Genomic DNA, 15,059 nt, shown 5'->3' with positions numbered 1-15,059 from the left:
TTGTCCACTGCTAAATAACTTTCTACTCAGGCGTGGCAAACCTGGAGGCCAAGCCAGGGTTTAATGACTGCAACAGTTGTCATATTACGTAAGAGCATGATAAGGATATCTGCCTGTGGCAGACCATTCAAAGTACACTCAATTTTCTCTATTTTTTCTCAAGTTTTAGATTTTATATTCTATTGAGAAATTCTATAGTCGTCCGTTTTGAATTTCGGACGAAAAAATTTGACCCATAAATAACGAAAATACAGGAATAAGAAGGAGAGCATTGTAGAAGTTTGTCGACACACACACGCACCATGGAGCTACATAGCCCATGCCAAAACCAAAACAATCTCCTCCTCTCGTGGGTGCCCCCCCCACCCTGTGGCGGTGACTGATGCTTAGATTAGGCCAGGGTCAAGAAACAGGTGTTTTATATCTTTGGTTTTTAAGTCCTTGATTGCCAAGATATACACTGGCATTGTCTACAGGGGTGTAGCTTCTTCAAACGAGAGATTTGCCTCATGAAATTGCCTTAATTTCATCCACATCTGATTATGTTCATCACTTCCTCAGTGGTCAGAGGGTGATTATTTGCCATAGAAACAGGATGAAGACATGAAGACTTGCTTCACCACCCGCTGAAGCCCTTTGGCTTTGTTGCCAGGCCAGAGACATTGTAGCAAATAACTTGGGTGGCATCAGAGATGACATCAGACCAGCATTTGCACCACCCTGTTTTGGAGTCAAAGCTTTCAAGTGACGAGGGAAATCTAGCTAGGTTGGCTTGTGGGATTTCAGACGCATTGATGCAGGTTGTTCAGGAGGGCATTTCATGAAGCGTTTCATCAGATTTTTTTTTCGACAAACTGTTATAAGCTACTAAAATTCTTGAATCTGATTGGCTGAGAGCAGACAAATTTGTCAGACAAAACGCTTTATGAAATGCCCCCAGGTTATCGTGATTGGAAGGTCAGGGTGTGCGTTGACGGCACTGGTGACACTTGCCATCCTTTCCTTCCAGCGTAAGGAGGGAGAGTGATCGATCGAGTGCAAGTGAAGAAGGGTGGATTTCCCTAGCCTATACTTGGAAGGCTTGCCACAGAAGGCTACCTTGAACATAGCGTTGGCAAGATGGTTACTAAGATGGAAGGCATGGGCCTGATGGTAATCTTGTAAAGGTTGGGGTAAAGTCTCCAGAAGGTGAAGTACTCCTCTATTGTCTTGAGATGGGTCAGTACTCGGCTGATGTCATCCAAGGACCTTCCATGAGACGTAAGGGCAAGATAATCTGCACGAGCAAATTTCCTCCATGAAGTGATTTTCATGTCACCATATGTTAAAAAGGAGTGGAGTTAGTTTACAGCCACCATGGAGGAGGCCATCTGGTCTGGTTTGGTTACCTCGAGCAATCCTGAATCTGCAAGTGCTGAAGATTAAAGGCAAGCAGTGTGAAGTTGTTATAGCATTGCTTTCAGAATGAGGCAGCACTTTACAGATCTCAGAGGCTCCCTTGACATCTGTGTGGATGGTTGCTGGTAAGGTTGGGCTTTGGATCTTCTGTAAAGGAGTGCTCAAGCAAGTCCCCATGTGTTCACCATGTCTCTATGGCAAGATCACCCAGTGACCTCTAAGTCTCTTGTAAGGCAATTGCAGGATTGCAGGGGTCGCGGAACCGAGGGCTGGGCAGCAGCAGAGGTGGGGGCAAATAGGTGTAAAACAAGCCCCTTGATTAAAATGGACCCATCCCATTACAAGTATATCCATCATGAATCCCCTGCATTGTACTAACATTAGCAAATATTCCATAATTCCTCAATTCATCGTTGGAGGAAAGGTCTGAGCAAAGTACTCGTCTCCAGACAGAAAATGTGTCAATTTTACAGTGGCAAGCACAGAATTAAGATTACCTGATGGTATTGTGAGCATGTTACAGTCAATAGGTGCCTACTTTATGAGGTCAACTCTGTTTCAGTAGGAGTAACGACAGACTTTTCTCCTGATGCACGTAGCAATGCTCCTGACAACGACTCACTCTTATGCGTCTTTCAGCATATGCGTCACGTCCATTACACAGTGACTGCATTCAAAATAAGACTACTGTAGTGAGATGACTTTCTGTTTACCTAAAAAAAAATAAACAAAATATGGTGGATACTACTATCAATACTTTACCAAAGTCTTTGTAATCCTCCAAGCACAAGTCCATGCTGTTACATTTTAACCAGCCTTGAGCGAATAGGTGAAATCACGCAATCGCAGAACCAGCGGTAAATCTGCTGTACGATATACAGTGGTAATTGGTGGTTGTCGTTTGTGTTTTCAAGCAAATCAAATTCTGGTTTAACATGAAAAACTTTTAGGCATTGTGTTTATTTCAGAGATTTGACGGGAAAGTGAGATGTCACGAAGTGAGATAGTCCCTTTTCCCCCAATTTCCCCCTGCCTCATGTTCGTTCTCGGATGAGGGGATTGAAAAGTTTGTCTAATATCGCTTTCAGATGATGTAGAACAGGACAGTTATTTTGAAATTTCATTTGTGTCATCATCTAAGATTCAGTATTTTAATTCACTAAATCAGAATGAATATTATGATGCTGAACATCTCAAGGCGAATAAGTATCAAAATTAATGTTCATATCTAATAATTTCTGATAAGCGATCTTGATGTTGGCGTCAATTCAAGTTTCGGTGGGTTTTTTCCCCAATTTCTAGGGAAAAATCCAGATTGAGGTAGCAAATTTGGATGTTTGCATTACAAATAAAACAGATTTTTATTTGTAACAACCTTCTGATGTATAATCAGCACCCAAAGTAATAAGCAGTGTAGCTGCGTGACAGAAAAAAAAAGGAAAATTTGTTTATTTCCATGTACATTTTGCCGTCCATATTGTACAGGGGTTTTTGAGTGGCATCGATTTTGAAGTTTTGTATTAACAAGAACATAATATAAGGATAGAAACGATACCTTTTCTGTTTGTTTGTTTGTTTGTTTGTTTGTTTGTTTGTATTCCACATGCAAAACTTGATAACAGCTTAGGTATGTGACTGGAAATACAGCAAATTCGTCTTCTATTTCTATGCGTGTTTTTTGTCATTCATATACACTGTAGTCCGTGAGTGTAGGAGTGGCGGCCATTTTGAATTGAAAATAAGCTTAAAATACTAAATGTTCCTACTTCAAATGAAAATTTTCTTGCATGTGCAATAGAATTATTAAGGAACAAAAATTTTAAAAGTTTGATGGAATAACCGGTCATTCAATTGACATAACTGGGACTATCATAGCCATCATGCTGGTATTTCACATTCTCACTGCACTGCAACTGGTTGTTGAATGTCTTTTTTTTTTCTGGATTTGCAGGTGCATGTGTTCCCTTCTTAATACACGCAATGTACACATTTCTAATACTGTCTAAATGGTATCATTGTTATTATATATTAAGTCATATTGTATTGCCAGAACGACAATGGTCCATCCGCCTATACACAGCATGTGGCTTTTCCGACCCCTAACCTGCACTAGAGAAGAATTTGCTATATAACTGTATAATTGTACTTTTTTATTTTGTTTTTCTCTTATGTTCCGGTCATTGTTGTACCCGTGCTCCCCTTCTCAATCTTAAACTTGTTTTTAACCGGGACCTATACGCTCAACAAGCTCGCTTTTAAGTAGGTTCCTTCATATTTCTTTAGCATTTATTCACAGATTCCAAACTTAACAGATCGACCACTATTATGTTTTACATATTTGCAATATTCTATGTATGTCATGTATTTCATTCAATTTTGTTATATTTGATGTAATTTTTCATCGAGAAATATGAAAATAAATTGAAATTGAAATTGAAATAAGCATATCTGGCGGCCATTTCGGATTTTTGCATTTTGCCGAAATGCTCGAGGTTACGCGAGTGGCGCCAATCGGAATCAGCACCCTCAAATTGACAAGAAACCATCAAAAACATTGTATATATCAAAGAACAACGTTAGGTGCACTTTCTATGGAGCCTAGCCTGGACTAGTATAGGTCTTCTCTAGTCTGCAGTTCATAAGATACTCGTAGAGAGGCATCGAGCACGAAAACTATAATTCTGTCTTTTATCAACTACTCCTTCAGCACCATAGTCACAGTCCTCAGCAAGCCTGTACAAATTGTTGATGAATGTATCTACACTTTATGCAAGTTGTGTTCTTTTGTTGAATTTGGCCCTGTCAACAATGATATTTTGTGTATTTTTGCCGTTCTTTGAAGTATCGTGCTATGCTGCTGAGAGATACGATAGTCGATAATATTATCTTCAGCACAGTCCCCCATCACGGTAGCGTACTGACCTGGTCGCCGTCTTGCTTGGATGCGAGGCCTGATGCAAAGCGATACCTCTCGAACCGTCGTGACCATTTTGGCCATTGTTTGCCATTGCCAGGCCGACGCAACCGGGTTGGGGGGGGGGGGGGGGGGGGTGAGGCAACGGCGTAAATCCGTACTGAGTATGCTGTATTGCTTTATGTTTTGCTCTTGCAACGGTATATCTGTTCATCTCATTTTTTTCAATAAATATGAATTAATTTACCACCAATGCATCTTTTAAAATTGATTTTCTGGGTCGGCCAGATTTTTAAGGAAAATTAATTCCTCGTTGGCTGCTTCCCTTCAGCTTTATGTATTCCATAGTGTCTGTCATGCTTGTTCATCGTTGTTTTTCTTTGTTGTTTTTATGCTGAATAAATAAATTCAATTCAATATATCCCCTCCCCCCCCCCCCCCGATTTACGCCCAATTGGGGGGGGGGGGGGGGGTTGGTGAGGGTTCTCCCCCACCTTGTTTCTTTCTTCCTTTTTTTTTTCAAAATACATAGGAATACATAATGTGTAAACGACTTTGGACCCCTTCGTTTCTTTATCTTTTTTATTTTTTACTGTGGACGTGGCGCCAGAAAAAAAAAAGAAATGTGCTAAAGCTTTTGCCAATGGCAAATTGTACCAGACCAGAGCGATTTTTTTTTTTTTTTTTTTTGCTTGTTAGCTGATGAAACCCGGAAGTGACACCAGAAATATAAACTGGGCCCCACTTTTAAAATCGTGGCGCCAGCCGTGGACAGTAACTTTCCGTGGTTCTGCACGTCGCTGCCCTTAAGTTGTATTACTTGGAATACCAGTACCCGAAATAAACAAAAAAGAACCACGAATGTAGCACGATTTGTGTTTGGTCTTTACTGTGCGTTCACTGTGCAAGTATTATTCTTGGAACAAGCCGTCATTGAATGTAACCAAACAAATATGAAGCAGGACAGAACGAGGAAACTGATTGGAATCTCTGGTTTGCAATTCTCTGCACAACTTGTCGTGATATTTGCCCGTCTTTCCACTGTTATGGACTAAGGTTTACAATAGCTCTATAGCAGTGTCAACTGTCAGTGTAGAGTTTTATGCTAAATGTCTTGTGCTTACGATGACATACTAATCAAATTCACAGAGGTGACTTCCTATCCCAAAATGCAATGCATAAAGTTGACTTACATGAACTAGATAAATAATGAATCCATACCTATACTAACCTTTGAATCCATACCAAATGTACAAAGTAAGTCTTATGTATACTAAATTCCTATGAGTTTGGTGAGAGAGAAAACACAGCCTAATATTTTTTTTTTCATGCAGACAGGCTATATAAACAGTTATTCATTTGATTTTTTTTTATCGCATACTCACCCAAAAACCTTGCCATATTTCTTCGTAAATTTCAGCAAGGTGACATGAAAGCCCTGAAAGATCGACATAGAAAATGCTAGGATATCATCATCGAGAATATGTTGTTACACAAAACAATGTAAATATCAAACAAATCAAACTATTAGATCGAAATTGAATTCAGCTTCAAAGATGGAAAATGGTGAATCAAATATTTTACTGAGAGTTGTTGAAATGATGGGAGAATTAAATGCACTGTATCTTAAAACCCTGAATTAATGTTTTGATACTGTTATTGATATACCTTCAAAAGTAATAGATCCTGTACCAAAGCTTAGATCTTACCTCTGTAAAGCTCATGGAATTCCCTAGAATAGGAAGAGGTGTTGCATAAGGTAGTCCCTTTCTCTTAAAGTATGTCAGCCTCCATATCTCTCGTCTAGAAATGAAAAGTAAGGGGGGAAATGGTGTATACATACTAGTACAACGAATGCAGGCAATTTTTCATATAGCCTATCGCATATGAATGTACACATTTTGTCACATAAGTGGTCGGGTCAGTAGTGTGAGGCTGGCCCACAAGCGGGCTGGCCTGATGGCCATACCACAGACGTAGTAACGTAAAGGGCTACCGCCTAGTCAGTTCTCCCTCAAAGGCAACTTTACTCGACGCAAGAGGGCGACATTTTGAATTCACCGAATGGACTCCCGATCTGAAAGACTCCAAGAAGAAGAAGACGAAGAAGAAGAAGAAGAAGAAGAAGAAGAAGAAGAAGAAATAATCCTGAGTTGTTGAACTAACGAGCAGTTAACGCTAGGGGATTCACACGCACACAAATAATTAGTGACTCACAACACTCGAGTTAGTGTAACCCGCTGGGAAACTCGAATTTTTGTACGTGTGGATATAAAACGTACCCGCAAAAAAAGAATCCATCTGCTAAATCCGAGAAATTTTGCTTTATTTCTGGTAACATGTGGACGGTCGACCAAATAAACTCAAGTTTGTGTATCCCATCATTCACTACGCACATCACAACACCGTGCGCTCAGCGAAGGGGTTTAGAGCTGTAAATACAGCTTTATGGTGCAACACAGCTTCAAGTATACGCTCGAACCACACTCTTTTGTGACTCTCAAAATCTAACTCAAAGTGCCCTAGCATTTTTTCTTTCTTTTACGTCTTAGAAAAACACCTTTAATTTCACAACAAACATTACTGATGCTCAAAATAAATGAACAAAAATTATGTCCAGTAAATCAAATAATGATACACTCTTATTTCTGCGGCGTCAAAAATAACTCGGAAATGGCGCCAGCTGGGAGTCAACTCCTTCCAAGTGAAAGCTACTCGAACTTCCGAGTCAAATGATTTCACTCGGATTCCGAGTCACTTTCCGAGTCATTTCTGTGGCGTCAAGTTAACTCGGAAAGTGTCAAATTTGACATGGAAATGGGTCAGTTAGGTGCAATCTATTCTAGCAAAATGACACGGATTTCCGAATCAAAAGATCACAATTTCACTCTGATACGGTGTCGTTTCCCGCATTGTAAGTAACCCATTTTGGTGTAGTAATGACTCGGATTTGGTGTGCACTTTTCTAGAGGAATGCGGAATGGAGGAATACATATAGGAGTTTCCATCGGTGAGTACCCACCTCATTCACAACACTCATATAAATAATTACCCGAAACATGGTCTAAACAGCCATTTTTATTTAGGGCAAAATGAACTTTCGACACGGACACATTGACTGGTAATGGCGTAGCCGTAGGCGGCCGTATGGTAGCTCGAATTAGCAATCAAGATCGTATGTGTGTGTTATGCATGTACAGTGGAGGTGTACCTAGGTAGGTTTACTATTGTAGATTGATTCTAACGTATAGCATATAGCCAAGGGCTACGTACAAAAGGTACGAGCTACCATACGGCCGCCTATGGCTACGCCATTACCAGTCAATGTGTCCGTGTTGAAAGTTCATTTTGCCCTAAATAAAACTGACTGTTTAGACCATGTTTCAGGCAATTTTATGTGAGTGTTGTGAATGAGGTGGGTACTCACCGATGAAAACTCCTATGTATTCCTCCATTCTGCATTCCTCTAGAAAAGTGCGCACAAAATTGTCCATCTTGAAGACACAAAGTTGCAAGACATCTCGCGGCTGCGGCGGATGGTCGAGAAATGACGCTTCTTTGTTTTTTTTTTCGCGGGGGCACTACGTCACATAGGACACATGACATGTTTTGTCCAATTGTAGCGCGCGTATGTCATGTACACCGCGCTGGGTATTTCTGATGTGACTCTGCGCAGGTGTAAAAAGTTCAATAACCAAAATAATAACTCGGATTTGAGTCAGAAGTACACGGTTGGTGTTGAATTTACACGGATCGGAGTGAAAAATTTTTGACTCGGATTCAGAGTTGAAATTTTGACTCGGCAGAAATAAGAGTGTATTTTTAAAGACTGGAGAAGGATCCATGGGGGAAAATTGTAGAATAGCCACGATCACACACTGGCAAAAGATACCAAAAAAAAAAAGGCGCGGTCAGAGTGGCGAAACATCGAAATGTTTAAGATCGCAATCTTTAAGATCTCGACGTTATGCAAGTGCATGTGACCGCAAACTTTCCGAGAAACTTCCCACTACAACTAGGGATATTTCTTCCTATGCCATCCCCGCCAAACTTCTCGATCTTTTGCCAATGTGACCGGACAACAAGAGATCGCGAAGACTTTGCGATCTTAAACTTTGTGATCTTTTGCCAGTCTGACCGCGCCTTATTATGATAAACTTGAATAGCTACGTTATAATAGCATTGATCGAGGGAGAAGAAATCGAAGAGAAGACGTATGGCACTAATCCATCTAGGTTTGATCTTCCTATTACATCTGTAAAAAAAACAACCAAACAAGCAAACAAATAAAACTCTGAAACGGCCTCGGCCAGTTCAATCTGCGAAATAAGGGTCCACACCTTCCTGGTCCTTTTTTTTTTTTTTTAACATACGTGGATAACATGTCACCAGTGATAACCACCAGGTATTGATTCATTCAGGGAGATGGAAGATCTTCCACCTCCCTGATTCATTTCAGTCACGTCAGTTTATTCTTAATTGCACGACACGACGCTTCTTTAAATTGTCTGTCTGACTTTTGCTAAATAGGTAAATTATCCGGTCCCATTTCGAGCAAAAAGATATACTGTTATGAATCTTAACCAGCGAGAAGTGATGTACAATACTTATTAATCTGCTTTCGTTAGTTAATGAAATTTCTGTTGATCATTCTAATACATTGTACTAAATATCGAGATCAAGTCCATAATTTATGTTGGGCTAGTAGACACATTAGGCGTTTTCACATCAGCCCAGTGTTTCGAAATAGCGCGCTCTTTTCTTTCTTGGGAACTAGCGCGTTATTTGATAATGTTCGGGCTGATGTGAATAGGAAATGAAATAGCGCACAACTTTGCGTTTGCGAAAAATATCTCGAGCTTGGATTTTTTTTTTATCGTGCTGGTACGAAAACGCCTATTTATGATAGATCTCACCAGGTGTTATTCATATCATAGAAATGACATTCTTAGCAAATGGGCCTCTATTTTATAAGCTTGAAGGACCAGTGGTTCATGGTGGTTTGTAAGAACTGCGTATACCGAATACTCAGAAGGAACCATGTTACACACAGATTTCAGTTCGTGTAAAAGAGGGAAATGGTCGCCCTTTTGCCTCTCAATGATCTGGAAACATTTTCATTACAAGTATTGTTCATATTTTAATTACTAGTTCAAGTTTTAACATTGGTTGTTTCTATCCCTAACTCATATTTTAGAACTATTTGGATGCACTAATGCTGGGTTTTTGTTTTATCTTCAAATTGTAGATTATGCCTTAAAATTATGGTGAACGAGAAAAAAAAGGACAATATTCATAAACAACGTGATTTTCACATTTCTGGAAAGCTTAAGTCTCTAGGTATATGAATAATTAAATTTTAAAAACGTGTCCAGAAAGATGGAGAGATGGTTTTTTTGAGACCCTTTTTAGGCTACCTGAATCCGATCTGACGGCGAAATTTTGGTGACCAAAATTATGACGTCACGAAATGACGTCATGTGTGCTACCACTCCAAACAAAAATATGTGCTACCACTCCATCCACACAGTGGGCTCCGTTTATGGAGGGCCGTTGCGGACGTGGTTCGTTTGGGGCATACGTATGGAGAGGCAGTGTGCCCGTTTCCAGTGCCGTATGCCGTTTCCATGTATGCCCCTAACGAGTTGTGTCCGCAGCGGCCTTCTATATCCACCGCCTCTCCCTCGCTTCATCTACCACCCCGACTTTGCCACTGTCACTATCAGTGCCATTGTCACTGCCATCCCTCAATTCACTGTCGATGTCAAACTCAAAATCTTTCCGTACAATATGAGGTAAAATTGGAAGTTTTAATGTCTCAGCCTAAAGACAGGCCAGATATTGCATCCGCTCACCAAGAAATGCGTGCTTTATGAATGGAGACCTCGATGTCCCGCTGCACTCGTAAAGGGTTTTGTTCATTTCGTGACGTCATATTTTAGGGCTCGAAAAAGACGGCTGTTCCGGAGCAAATATCGGTGAAGCAAATCAGTCAGTTTAACTCGCGATTTCTCAGTGGCGCGAATATCTTCTAATAAGTCACATAAATAATCTTTTCTAGGAGACATTTCCCTCTGCTTTGACACCTTCTTTTATATAGTTTTCTTGATTTTAATGTCTCGTTCACCATACTTTAATGACTGAAGTATTACAAAATCATCCTTCGTTTCTGTCAAGTCTGTTTCCAAAATTCCAGGATTTTTCTTACATTTTTTTTTATTTTGGCTTGAACCTAATGACAGATGGGGTGAAGAGATACATGAAAAAATACATTTTATTTTCGCAGACGAGATTTATGCACCTGCAGATTAAAAATAATTATATACCAACTTATCCAATAAATCCAACATAGTACAGGAAAAGATATAGTGACCTTGCAATAATCTATAGAGCAGTGGATAGTCATGTGATTACCCGATAACTTATCCTTTTTGATACACTTTAATAGCATGACTTTGTTTGGGTGGAATATATGCATCGAAAATGGGATAATATTTGCATAAATAATTTTGCAAATGAAATAATAGAGGTGTGCTGCTTAGTAGTTAATTTTTGTATCTCTTTATCACACCAAGAATTATGAGCAGGTCTTGATGTGTAAATGTTATGAAACAGATTCAGATATGTGACCACTGCATCACAAAACAAAACAAAAACAAAAAATCGCTAGACATGGGCTTTTTAGTTAGAGGCAGATTCCCCGAGAGACGGGACCCTAAGCTTTAGAATTATGTATAACTCAATTTATATAGAATCTCCTAACATATCTAAACGTAAAAAAAAAAGAAAGCACATAGTCTGGAAAAGTGTTTACTGAGTAAAGAGGCTCTGACTTTCAAGTGCTTATTCTTAAAGCCATGCTATAGTATAGCTGTGCAATGGATGTTTGGGTCAATCAAATTAAGCTGACATTCCTCCTGCTCTATAGCACATGATTATTTTCCGCGACTAATACCAAACTTCAAAGCAGTATCGCTTTATCCTTTCAAAAGTTATTTGAGTGGCTGAAAGGGAAGAATGTGTAAAGGGTTTTTTAAAGAAATGTTTGCCTCTATACATACCTGATCACACTACTCTACAAAAAAAAAAGTTGTAGAAAAACTGCTGAAAACACACTTTCCCATTCATTTTATGATCCACAAATAGCTCTTTCAGAAAATATGAAAAAGTCGAGATTGACTTAGCTGACCCGTTTCACCTTTTTTTAGGCCTCACATAAAATCAGGAGGTGCGACTTGTCGTTGGTTTTGTGAAGCACGGTCACATATATTGCAGCAGTGCATCGTAGAATCTCGAAAAATACGGCCTCTTGAATAATTGATTGATAACATATTTCTATAAGTGTAGTTAAGTTCTTTTTTATTGATTGATTCCAGTTCTTTAGTTACTGTACCTTGGACTCTGACGACACTATAATGTGTTACTTGTTTGCCCGATAACTTACCTGGTTTTCAGTACACCAAAGTACGTGTGCATTTTGATAGCAAGATTTTGTTTTAGGGAAAATACGCATAGAGATAGACAATCAGTTGCATAATTCATTACGCAAATTAGGTTATTAAGGCATCTGATGGCTTTCTCTTGTATCTGCATTATTACAACAGGAATCGTCAACATAGATCTTGATATGATAACTATAATGATTCAGATTCATATATCGCGGCAATGTGTGTAGAATCTCGAAGCCTGTCGCTTGTACGGCATACCTTGCACACCAATTTGCATACGTAATTGCAAATATTGTTATTCTTTTTTTTTTCTCAATTGGTTGTTTCCAGAACTTGATTTTCCTCGGATTCTGATGACACCATGTAGGACTTACGCTTTGTTTGACAGATTATACCTTATCTATTTTTCACTACCAAACTAACTACGTCAAGTTATACAGTTTGATAACAAGACTTTGTTTGCGGGGAAAATATGTTGAGAAAACGGCCAAATATTTGTATAATTTATTATACAAATGAGATGGGTGTCTAATTTTAATAGCTAAAGTTTATTCTTATATGTCTTTTTCACACTAGGAATCGTGAACCGGTTGGTGAACCTGGTGAGGAGCTGTCGGGTATCCGTACGTACTACACTCCAGCTCGATCTACTAGCAGCTGCTGCATGCTCAGCTCAGCTACTAGTAGCTCAGCTCATCACTCGTGCGTGCGCTTCTACGCTCTTTGTTACGTCACTGACCAACCTACGCATCTAATACCCCTTTCAGGTAATCGTGGATGCGGATAATAGGAGCAACAAGTCGTAAAATTTGATTACATGAACGGGAGAGGAGTAAAAAAGTGCGCATTATTTTGATACTGCTATTATGCGCATTATTGCAGCATGAGGAGTAGATCGAGAATACACGAACGCGTTTTACGACTTATGCGCACTAACATTCCACAGTTCGGTCAAAGGTCACTCGATTTCCCGAACAACCGCTCATTGCTGAGCTTGAGCGAGAGCTGTGCATACACGTGAGTATATATCAACGGAAACATTACGTCATTATAGAGGCGTGCCGAGTAACCATGACAAATACTCCCGTCTTTCGCACCGTTATATGAACGGGCGCTCGTAAAAGTAGTGCGCACTTCATGGGATATATGAACGCGATTTTGATTATTTCATCCGCATTATTTGGATGCGGATAATTGAACCGCGATTACCTGAAAGGGGTATTGTAATTATAGACATAACTGACGAGGACCGTCCGTTAAAGGGTTCTGAAATGCAGCCCCTCAAGAGGTGCCCAAAGTTACCCCATCAACCCTTTCATCTTCATTATCACATTTCCCCCCATCATTACCCTGTCGTCATCATCATCATCTTCATCATAACTCACTTCATTTCTATTCGTATTTATGCAGTAGAATATAAAATGATGCATTTACAGTGTATTACATTCTGTAGTATTTCCCCATTCCTCAAGCAATATATGTGTATTATGTAGATAGGTCCCTGGGCTGCCACGTGTTTAAGCTTTTGCTTATTTATATAGTGGCAGTCCTTTTCCGTATAATTTCTCATGTAATCATTCTGAAATTGGTGATACGATATTCTTTTTTAATGGAATTAATTCTAAAATTTATTTTACTTCTTTGACTCATGTACATTGTAATAAGCTTACTGATATTTGATGTGAATCTTAATTTATGGATGAAATTGTGTTGGGAGTGGATCATTTTCCTCGTCCCCTTCTTCCTTATCACCTTTTTTCAATACTGGGAATGAAATAAAGTTCATACATGAAGATCAGCGTTTTTCACGAAAAATAATGAACTTTGATGTCAATATAGACATGCATTGTGCAATAAATATCATGAATAAATTCATATACGTATTATGCTTGGAGAATTTTCACACATACAGACAAACGAAAAATTTATTGAACTTTGAAGTCAGCTCTGACGTAGATTTGAGTCATTTTAACCGAAAAGAGAATTTTTCTTTCTTCATTCTCCTCTTCTTCTTTTGTAACAAAATGGAAATAATTCAAAGAAGAAAAGGCGTAATGATGGCACGCAGCAAATAATCTTCTTTAAAGTTACCTTCACCATATTTCATGATAAGTGTAACAGGTAAGGTAAAACTAAATCCATTTTACCCTCCTCTCCTCCTCCTCGTTGCTTTTCTCTCTCTCTCTCTCTCTCTCTCTTTTTTTTGGGGGGGGGGTGTGTGAAAATAAGATGGGAAAGTGAAGGCTTAACTTATCTAATCAGTAAAGAAAGAATAAACAAAGGGTAGTAGTCATTACTGTTTATACTGGAGTAGGCAGTACTTCACAGGCAGTATAAAAGGTACGTATATACATATATTTTTGTTCTTCTTTCTTTTTTCATTACAAGGTCGAAATGAGAAGAATAAGAAAAAAGTCAAAATTTGCTTCATATCTTATACTTGAGAGAAAAAACTAAAAGAAATCAACAAGAATAAACATTCATTTGTTCAACCTTTACTTTCATTTTACCCTGCACCTTTTCCTCAGCCTCCTCCCTCTCCTCATTGTCTTTTTGTGAAAATAAGTTTGGAAAGTGAGGGCTTCACTTATTTAATCAGTGAAGAAAAAATATACAAGGAGAAAATCAATGGTCACTACTGTGTATAAGCAGGGAAGTATGAATTTTTTTTCAAGTCTTTTTATTACAAGGTTACTATATTACTTTGGAAAATACTGTTTATTGTTATCTCTAGCATATCTATTGCTTGATGCCCATGTTACATAAAACAAAGGAAATAATAAGATAGCTATATAAAGGTCATTCACAATGATAATTACTTCACATTTTGCTTCTTCAGCAAATTACAGCCAAGAAACACCCATTTTATCCACTATGATAAGCTTGGTTCGGTTCGCTTTCGAGCGCTCGAAAGCACCCCTTGGTAAACTGTGAAGAACGTGCTGATATTATACGCCTATACGAGATTATTAGCCTACTTAGAATATTTCGATACACTTACCCCACTATGATTCCGACCAAGGTTCCAACAAGTGGCCAAAATACCGTGAATCCAAACAGGGAAAATGTCATGATTGACTGTGATAAGGGTGCTCAGTTGATGAGCTCCCCCAATAAATACTTCAGCCAACACTGTTACAGCTGCTGAAGGCTTTCTCGAGTCTATATAGTAACACCCCTTCTTTCTCACCAGAAACTGAGCAAGTAATTACAGCAGTAACTGTTATTTTTGCAAGAGGGAGCGTTGATTTCAACGTAACGATTGTGCCACGACGCGGATATCATAAACTTATTGAGTG

This window comes from Diadema antillarum, unplaced genomic scaffold (assembly GCF_040938485.1).
Source record: "Diadema antillarum isolate AM-2024a unplaced genomic scaffold, OU_Dant_1.0 seq00000696_RagTag, whole genome shotgun sequence".
Lineage (NCBI taxonomy): Eukaryota > Metazoa > Echinodermata > Echinoidea > Diadematoida > Diadematidae > Diadema > Diadema antillarum.
The sequence above is the reverse complement of the archived record's forward strand: the minus strand, read 5'-3'. Positions refer to the sequence as shown.